Consider the following 10,609-nt stretch of genomic DNA (forward strand, 5'->3'; position numbering starts at 1 on the left):
GAACGAGTAAAAGAGAGGGGGAGAAGGGAAAAGGAAAGAAAGAGAGAGAAAGAGAGAGAGAGAGAGAGAGAGAGAAAGAGAGAGCCAGACAGAGAGAGAGAGAGAGAGAGAGAGAGAGAGAGAGAGTGCGTGTGTGTGAGCGAGAAAGAAAGAGAGAAACATGTGAGATTGAAGATAAAGGACGGGAAATTAATTTAAACATTTTCATGGCTTAATACATTCTTATGTTTGATGCACATCTTGGCCAATTGTCTACTAACAACAATTGAAGAAACTCTCAGTTACATATCCATGGTCAGTGGTCAAAAATAGCACATGTGCAGCAGAATGGGATAATGACCACCTTCACCTTCATACTCAAAGGAGCCCTGACTATATGCCTTAAAAGTTCTCCAACGTATGAATTTTGAGGGGAGAATGATGATACCTCGTTAAACAAAATATGACTGCAGATGAACCTGGGAATTCCCACTTCAGTCACATGACTGACTATGCCTTAACAATTATCCAACATTAATTTGAATGATCAGGGGCAGGCACGTAGCCACGGGGGGGGGGGGGGGGCACGTGCCCTGATCAGGGGAGGATGATGTTATCAGGGAGAGTGTCAATTAATGACTTAATGACACTCTCCCTGATGATACTACGTAGAAAAAATATGGTTTCAGATGAACCTGTGAATCCCACTTCAGTCACGTGACTAGGGGGTTGGACTATGAAGATCAACCCCGCCTTTGGGCTACAGTTAGTTTAGAACACTTCACGCTTTCCTTTATTATGGGATGTCGCAAATTATGCTGAGCCCGCTTTCAATTCGCCATCGGTTGAGGGCAGTCAGACAGATTTTCTCAGCATCATCTAAACTTGGATCCTTCCAGTTCCCATCCCTTTAGTGAAGACGAGTTCTATCCGGCCATATAAAATAAATATAAATGTTTACTCAGATCTATAAACAACATTATTTGTTGTTTGTGTAATAAGTTCTAATACCCTGTGTACATTATTTGGAAGAAAAGGGCGATGGAGAGTGTTGAGAGTTGGGTGTTTCCATAATGAGCAGGGTGAATATGATCCTGCTGATGATGATGATGACGACGATGGTGATGACGATAATAATAATAATGATACTAACAATAATAAAAATTATAATGACAATAATTTTATCAATAATATAATGATGATCATGAAGTTGACAATGATAATAATGTAGACTTGTAACGGGCACATTACCAGCAGTGCATCTATATAGAGGATTGTCAAATGAATTAATAAACTAAGGCCTTAAAAAAAAAGATGTTGTATTGCCCTTTAGGTGCCAAAACATGGGTCGGTCGGAAATCTTCTTTTTTTTAAAATATTTTTTAAAAAATATTTTGTATTCCCTCTTTGGGCTGATATTTCTCAGTTTTTAATGCTTTAATACATTTTTTCCTAAAAAACAGTAAAAAATAAAATAAAATAGAGGAATACAAAAAATATATACAATGCGCATCATATACAAGTAGACTTTTCTATATGTTATCTCTGTGTCTCTCTAGTCTCTGTCTGTCTGTCTGTATATACATATATCTGTTTCCAGGCTCTGTCTCGACCTCACTCTCCTTCTCTCTCTCTCTCTATCTCTCTCTTTCTCTGTCTCCCTGTCTCTCTCTCTATCTCTCTCCTTTCTCTCTTTCCTAACGCTGTCCACTTCTCTATACAGTCTCTTTCACTTAGCTTTCCAAATTTTCGCTCCATCCACGTATACAAATCAAGAGCCCAAATGTTCACTGCCTACGTCCCTTCTCCGAATACTTTCTTATCTTCAAAAACTGATCATTCTCTTGCAAGAAAAACATACTGGGTGTATCTTGAAAGTTATCTAAAATGTATTTAATGTAAACGTATCGTAACACATGGTTAATACAGTACTCTATACACATCTGTAAAAAGATGCACGTCGTATACATAAAAACATATTTATTTTAATTAAGTGCAGGTATCTTTGTATTACAAACACAACTAATATGCCTTTAACTTGAGGTATTTTGAATGAACTCGTAGTAGACGGTATTGTGGTAAAATGAAAATCAAGCAAATATCCATACAAATCCTGCTAGCCCAAAACCCTTCATACGAAAGTAACTTCACATTTTTGCAGAGTTAAAAAAACTTCTTAAATAAGACTAATATAAAACAAATGTCTCCTTAAAAGGGCATTTCCAATAACCCTCTTCGACCATAACATGATAGATTTGATCTATAGGATTTCTCGGTCACTTTCGTAAGCTGGCCACACAAATTCATTTTATGTTCATTCAATTTCGCCGATTCTGTCACCGCAGCTGTTATTTTTTCGTTCAAATTCGTTTTTTAGCATTCAAATTCCTAAAACGATCATTCAAAAACATTTCATTTTCATTCAAATTAAAACGTGTTTCTTTTTCGTAAAATTGTCATTCAATTTAAAGCGAGACGATTCGCGATTACGTAATAGCGTCTTCCGTGAATTCAAATTCGTTTCTTTGCATACAGTTTCACACGTTTTGCAGACAAATTAAACATGTACATCTTACCCAGTATGATCATATATAGAACCCCCGCAAGCTTAGTTCCATGTTAAATCCATTTCAAATTGTATGGGTTGGTAAGCAACAAACATGTTATTTGTCCTCACTATGGGTGTAAATGTATACCCACTAAATCATCACTACTTAGCAACTGAACGATCATGTGTTAAAGGTAATACAAAGTTTTGGGAAATTTTGAAAATTGGGTGGATCGTGATTCTTACAATTTTGATATATTTGGATGCCCCTGTGGATGTATTATAAGCACTAGAAAATTTAGCCCCTAAAACACTTCTGCTTTTGAGAAACATTGAATATAAAAATTTACCGGTGCTCCCGGTAAATGTTGATAAATTTCAAATAGCGCCTACGGCTGTACAATAGTAGCTGCGACCATGAAACTCTCAGAATATGTAGTTGTGATATATAATTCCCAAACAGGAACAGCTAATCAGTAGATTTTAGTCAAAAACATTGTTTTGTAGCTTACTTAATTTTTTGACCTTGAGAGGGAGCTATACATCATAAAGAGTTTATTATTTACAATTTCACTACTTTAGACTCGATTTCAACCGCGACAACGATCACTGAATATTGTAGGATCGCATATGCTTCCAATATGTTCATTTGAACCAAATTCATGACCCCATACCAAAACTTTGTATTACCTTTAAGTAGATAAAACCTAGCCATATCAATATAGAATTAGCATGGAACTAAGCAAGAGTGTCTTTTTTATGAATATGCAATGATATAAGTACATGCAAAGTGTGTGTTTACAGACTACGGTTGTATTTATTGGAGTGGCGTACCATAATGGTGGGGGGGGGGGGTGGTTTCAATACTCTATACATTGGTTTATTTTTAATGTTTAGTTTGGTTATGTTTTTGATAATTTATTCGATGTTCGTAACCTCTTTGAAGCCATTTATATTTGTGTAAATTATATTTCGTCTGTATTGAACATGTTAAGAACAATCTATGAGTATCAGTTCAATCACAATCATAATCACATTAAAATCTGAATCACCGTCACACTGAATCACAATCACAATCGTAATCACCATCTCAATTACAATCACGATCACGCTACACAATCATCAATGAGTTTGATACATTGTTTTCTCACTGCGCGCACATCTCAATAGCTAATGCCATGTGGACATAAACTAAAGAATACTTACATACAATCTGAAATCTTGTTTTGGTTATATATATTTCAATGAACATAATTACATCATGCATGACATCATCATGTTCGTCTACATCATATCACTTCCAAAAGACGACCGGGTACGATAAAGCCAGTGATGAGAACATCAGTAAGATGATGTCCAATCTTTTATCTAGAGTTGTTTAACCCTCTACATGTTGATGGGCAAGACATCTAGGCATGTTATATAACTCATTTGTTTAATTTAGATGAGAAACATGTGCATATACCATGTATACCATAGGTTTGTAAAGATAGGCGAATTTGAATGAAAACTTTGTTATTTAGAATGACCCAAAGTGAAATTGAATGGTACGGACGTCCGATTTGCCATTGTTGACGAAAATGAATGCAAATTGCGCATTTGTAAGCGGTCGTTAAATTGAATGAAACAAGTGCTAAATCCATTGACCGAATAAGTAAATCAAATGAAAGAAGAGTTATTTTGAATGAAAGTTACACGCCGGCAGCTTTATTTCGCGAATTTGAATGAAGCTTGTATCAAAACGAATGAAAAGCTTACGAAAGTGACCGAGAAATCCTATATTAAACTATAAGTATGTGTAAAAGTGTTCTACATAAGTGCGATAAAATCGTATTCTACTCTGCTCATAAACACAGGAAAACGCAGTTACATTTAAAGCAATGTTTCTCTTCTCTTTTATTAACCTAAACACGTCACGAAGTTTAAGTTATCAAAAGATAATTAATTGAAAACAAGGTCGTGTAACTATCACAATCTTGTTGCTGACGAGGAGTTGTAGTTCTCCCTTGGAATATCCCTCTAAAAAATTTCAAAATATATTGTTGACATGTTGTCAGATATGTGTCTGGAGTGGATACCGTGGTAAAAGGGGGTGGAGGAGGAGTCCACAGACCGTGGTGTGAATCGGTGCATAGGGCTGTTGGTTGGTAGTCTGTGGTTGGTTCTGTAGGGCATGGGTTTGATCAGAAGAAGAGAACCGCTGAAGTTGTTATCACAGTGAGATCCGTGAAGGATTCTACCTGTGGCATGTAAACCTGAAAGCCAGGTAATTGCCGTTATCACATCCTAAAACCAAGATTAACTATTAATAGCGTACGACTTAACTTTTCTACATAGGCTAACATTACGAAAATAATCTAGTTTTGCATCACAGAATGATTATGCCATATCTTTTTTATATGACGCTTATATAAACTTTCAAAAGTAGTTCTCAAGCTGAGCATCATGCAAACCATGCTTAATTACCGAGTGAGCATATTTAGAGATATGAATGTTGAAACCCAGTAATGTATTTTAGAGTACTATAAATCTCTTCAATGATTGTACTGCAAAATGAATGATGGCAAATCATTCTTTGTTTTGCTAGGAGGATGGAAACACTAATTGCCCTCTCTTTTTAAAAGAAACACTGTATTCATTAGGTTGTGAGGGAGCGTAGCGACCGAGCGAATTTTTTTAAAGTTATTTTGAAGTGCTGAAAGTTTGCATTTTAGTGCACTAGAATGCTCATTATACATTGTTGTAATGCAAAATCATTACATGCAATACTCTCCTTTTTTTTCTTGTGAGAGGGCCCTTTGATGGCAAAATTGATTTTGAATTATTGAGGGTGCATCCTTCCCCTCTGCCCCCCCCCCGCAAAAAAAAGAGAGAGAGAGAGAAGGAAAAGAAGGGAAAGAGGAGAGAAAGGGAAAGAAAGAAGAGGAAGAAGAAAAGAAAAGGGAAATAAAGAAGTAGATCGGGGGCCGAAAGGGCCTTTCCTCCCAGCTGTTACCTCCTCCCCACCCCCCCCCCGCCCCCTCTCAATCAAAAAATAAGAGATAAGGAAGGGAGGGAAAGAAAAAAGGAAAAGAGGAGATAAAGGGAAGGAAAAAGGGAAGAAGAAAAGAAAAGAAGGGGGATATCAGTTGCAATTTTTCCGCCTACAAGTTGAAGTTGGGGGGGGGGGCAAAATACCCTTGCCTCCCCCCCCCCCCCTCCCCCCCCCCCTCCCCCCCCCCCCCCAAAAAAAAGGGGGGAGGGAAAGGGAAAGAGAAGAGCTAAAAGGGAACAAAAAAGAGGAAGAAGAAAAGAAAAGGATGGAAAGAAGGAGTGAAAAGTTGCGATTAATCCCGCCAACAACTTGTTGATTTGGGGGGGGGGGGGGCGAAAGGCCCTTGCCTGCCCCAGCAAACCTAAAACAGAGAGAAATGAAGGGTAAGGAAAGGAAAAGAGGAGGGAAAGGGGGAAAAAAAGAGAAAGAAGCAAGGTATGGGAGATCAGTTATGATTTTTCCCGCCAACAAGGTGTAGATGGAAGGGGGCCCACTGGCTTACTGATAGAGGGGGGGGGGGGGGGGGGCTTGGGGTGACAGATGCCCCTCAAATATGATTCAAACGTGGTTTATTTTTAATACGATAACGGTGATTTACAAATGTTGCTGAAATGACATATTTTCCCAGATTTTTCCTCAATGTTTGGTAAATTCTACTTTTTTAAGCGTTTTTTAAAGTAAATTCATGAAAATGAAAGAACGAATAGTGACCTGCCTTTGTCACACAATAATAAGGTGTCAAAATTTGCTCATCTGACCGTGATTAAATGCCTAAAAACCCCTGAGCTTCCGGGGGCTCTGCCCCTTGGATTCCACCTAGGGCCCTAAGGCGGGCACCTGGATACTCATCTGACGGTAATTTAATGCCTAAAACCCGTGAGCTTCTGGGGGCTCCTTCCCGTGGTCCCCACGCCAATTAGTGACCTGCCAGTGTCACAAATAAGATATCAAAATATGCTCATCTGCCCGTAATAAAATGCCTAAAACCCCTTGACTTCAGGTGGCTTTTTCCCCTGGACCCACCTAGGGTCCTAAGGCGGACCACTGGATGCTAATCTGAGGGTAATTTAATGCTTAAAACCCCTGAGCTTCTGGGGTGTCCGCCCCCCGGACCTCACGCCAATTAGTGTCCTGCCAGTGTCGCAAATAAGGTATAAAAATATTGTAGCGGCCGCCCCCGCTTTCGATCTCAACCTCTGCGTCAGGATTGTTCCCATTCCCAGCTGGGGAATTTGATTCTTCACTATATCTGTCAGGATATTCGTCAGCCGACATCTTATTATGTCCGAGCGGTCAAAGGAATTAGGTCTTATCTTTTTTTTTTAAAGAGATGGGGGAAGCTACAGTTACTTATTTATGTTCGTTTCGTCCAAATATATGACGGAGGTTTACCAGTTAAGAGCAAAATATCTGAGTAAATCTCTTATTTTACCATGAATTATATACGACACTCGGAATGAAATATCAGTTGCAATGAATATTAACAAGATACATTGCTTAAACATCGTTCCATCCGTAATCATGTGATATACTTATAAACAATTAAAATTTAACATCTTAAAGCATCGGCAATAAAAGATCCAATGCCAAGCGCTCGTATGCAAATTAGTAACGTGAAGATCGACACTGCATTGTGCGTCGGTAAATGACGCGCTTGAACTACAATCGATGCCTCATTTAAGTTAGGCCTCTTTGTTACGTTACGACCGCGGAATTGATCGTTACAATATGTTCATCTGACCGTAATAAAATGCCTAGAACCCCTGAGCTTCTGGGAGCTCCGCCCCGCGGTCCCAACGCTAATTAGTGACCTGCCAGTGTCACAAATAAGGTATAATTATGCTCATCTGACCGTAATTAAATGCCTAAACCCCTGAGCTTCAGGGGCTCTGCCCCCTGAACCCAACCAATGGCCCTAAGGCGGGCCCCTGGATGCTCATCTGTCCATAATCTATCGCCTAAAACCCTCGACCCAACCAGGGGCCCTAAGGCGGCCCCTGCATGCTTATCTGACCGTTATTAAATGCCTAAAACCCCTGAGCTTCTGGGAGCTCCGCCCCGTGGTCCCAACGCTAATTAGTGACCTGCCAGTGTCACAAATAAGATATAATTATGCTCATCTGACCGTAATTAAATGCCTAAACCCCTGAGCTTCAGGGGCTCTGCCCCCTGAACCCAACCAATTGCCCTAAGGCGGGCCCCTGGATGCTCATCTGACCACAATCTATCGCCTTAAACCCTTGAGCCTCAGGGGGCTCCGCCCCTGGACCCCACGCCAGTTCATGACCTGTGAGTGTCACAAATAAGTTATAAAAAATATGCTCATCTGACGGTAATTTAATGTATGAAACCCCTGAGCTTCTGGGGGGCTCCAACCCCTGGACCCAACACCAATTTTTGTCCTGCCAGTGTCACAAACAAGGTATAAAAATATGCTAAACGTACCGTACTTATTGCCCAAAACCCCTGAGCTTCCGGGGGCTCTGCCCCCTGGACCCCACGCCAATTAGTGACCTGCCAGTGTCATAAATAAGGTATTAAAATATGCTCATCTGACCGTAATTTATTGCCCAAAACCCCTGAGTTTCTGGGGGCTCCGCCCCCTAGACCCCACTCCAATTTGTGTCCTGCCAATTTCACAAATAAGGTATCAAAATAATTATGCTCATCTGACCTAATTAAATGCCTATACCCTGAGCTTCTGGGGATCCAACCCTTGGCCCCCGCAGGGGCTTCGCCCCTAGACCCCACGCCAATTTACGCAACGCTCTACCCCCCCCCCCCACGTACTTGGATAAACGTTCAGCGGGGCCTGCATGTAAGAGTGGGTTGTGCGGATTTATTTTTTTGTCTACACCCACCCCCCCCCCCTTTCCCTGATCCCCAAACGTTTATGCTCATTTCGCTACTGCCGTTGTCACCTATACGTACCAATATTTGGCTCGCATAAATTCAAATTTTGCCCCCCCCCCCTAAGAAACCCTGGATCCGCGCCTGCCATTTATACGCTTCTGCAATCAAGAAGAAAATAATATGAAAGTGATAAAGTGTATTAGTATGAATTGATCAAAGATGGAATCAAATAGTCAACATGTAATCTGGAATTCATGAAATCTCTATAATAGTTTTTGATATCTGAAACAGATTAGTCTAATTAGAAGGTAGTGTTTAAACAGTTTTAAACGTTTGACTGTAGTTCATTGGAAGTTTGTTTAAAGTATCAGGCTGTAATCCACAAACACAATATTTTGCGCAAAGAAGAATATTGCAAGGTTGTCCCATTTCCCAATACCTGTTTTTATTTGTCAATGAGACAATGGCTCTTTTGATTAGACGGAAAACTTTTAGAAATAGTTGCCAAAATGTAGCTTACATTCAGGATGCAATATATATCTCACTAAATCAGAAGCATTTTGAATTGGGTCTCATTGCTGCCAGGAATTCCCACTCGCTGAAAGAAGACTTTTTTGTGGAAAACATTTCAGTTGCTTCCCAATAAACAAATTCAGGTAAAAATCACGTCAATATCAAGGTATCGACTTGAACAGATTTACGTTCTTCAAACACTTGACATTTACGTGATTGTGTTAACACGTTTCTTGCACTAGGACACTTATAAAACACGTACACTAAATCACGCAATTGTCACTGGAATATCACCATTATAATAACGTGATTATCCCTACCTTGGAGACCATGGTTTGTAAACCTAATACTCCCGTTTTTGTTTGGTTATGAAATTACATCTTCATAAACGAAATTATCACATTCTTTAGACGTTTTAGAATCGCGACACAGAAACACGTGAGGCGTTAGTGATAGTTTTAGTCAAAATATCTGCGAGAAATTCACGTGAATATATTTTGAGTAGTGCCCCAAGAGAGGGCACAATGAGAAAACAAAATGAATAATATTTTTGTACATTACAAACTGGGGAGTTATTCATGGCGATGACAGACCCACTGACCAATTTCGCTAAAATTTAGTAATCTCATATTTAAAACATTAATAACTTTCTTATTATTGGTCCGAATTACTTCAAACTTTCGCTCTTTTGTTTCTCTTATTTTTCTTATTTCATATAAATGTTGGGTTGTCCTTTAAGTCTAACATGATGTATTCTAAACATGCGTTATTTACACCAGCGGTTAAAAAGTTGGAAATTAAGGCTAAAGAATGAACTTATGCAAGATACATCATTACCTTTAATTTGTTTATGTACATGTAAGATTGTGGATGTGAGTGTGAGTGTGGGTGTCAAAATGAATTCTGTGTTATGATCATGACGTTCCTAATGGTTTGGTTAACATGTTAATCTACTTTTTTTATTCAATAAGAATGGCGTAGACAATTTATTTTGTTTACACAATATAACAAATACAAAGTTTAAGGTTTTTGAAACAGTACATACTTTTTAATTCAATCATATATAACTTATCTTTACGTGTACATTATACTCAAGAATCACAGAAAAGGCAAAATCTAAAGGTCTATAAATTCCAATCAATTGCCTCCTAAAACAATACGAACAACATGCGACCATAAAAAAATCATACAGTAAATATGTATGGATTATGATTATGATTATTATCATCCAAACAGATTTGTCTGTGTGTGGGGGAGCGTGTGTTTGCGTGTGTGTGGGCGGCTGCGGGGTGTGTGTGTGTGTGTGTGTGTGTGCGCGTGTGTGTGTTCAACTTCGTCTCCATAATGCCTTACATGTTGAATATCGGAGATGAAGTGACAACTTTGAGTTTCTTTTTTAAAATAAAAGATTCTTCAGGCTGATGGTTTGTTTGGCAGGGCTTGTTTATTATTGCTCTGTCAGCGATCTATTGGTATGGAAGAGATGAATTTATGTTCATCCCCATCTACCTCCCCATTAATGAAGGCTGCATGGAGGAGATTTCACGTGCTTTCAACTTGGGGATACTATTGAAAACGACAGGTTTAATGTGGAAGTTTGGAAAGGAAAAATAGAAGAGAAATGATAAGAGGGAGAAAGGGGAAAAGAAGGAAGAGGGGGAAAGGAGAGGAGAAGGGAGGGA

This window comes from Strongylocentrotus purpuratus, unplaced genomic scaffold (assembly GCF_000002235.5).
Source record: "Strongylocentrotus purpuratus isolate Spur 01 unplaced genomic scaffold, Spur_5.0 spur5_scaffold_9, whole genome shotgun sequence".
Lineage (NCBI taxonomy): Eukaryota > Metazoa > Echinodermata > Echinoidea > Camarodonta > Strongylocentrotidae > Strongylocentrotus > Strongylocentrotus purpuratus.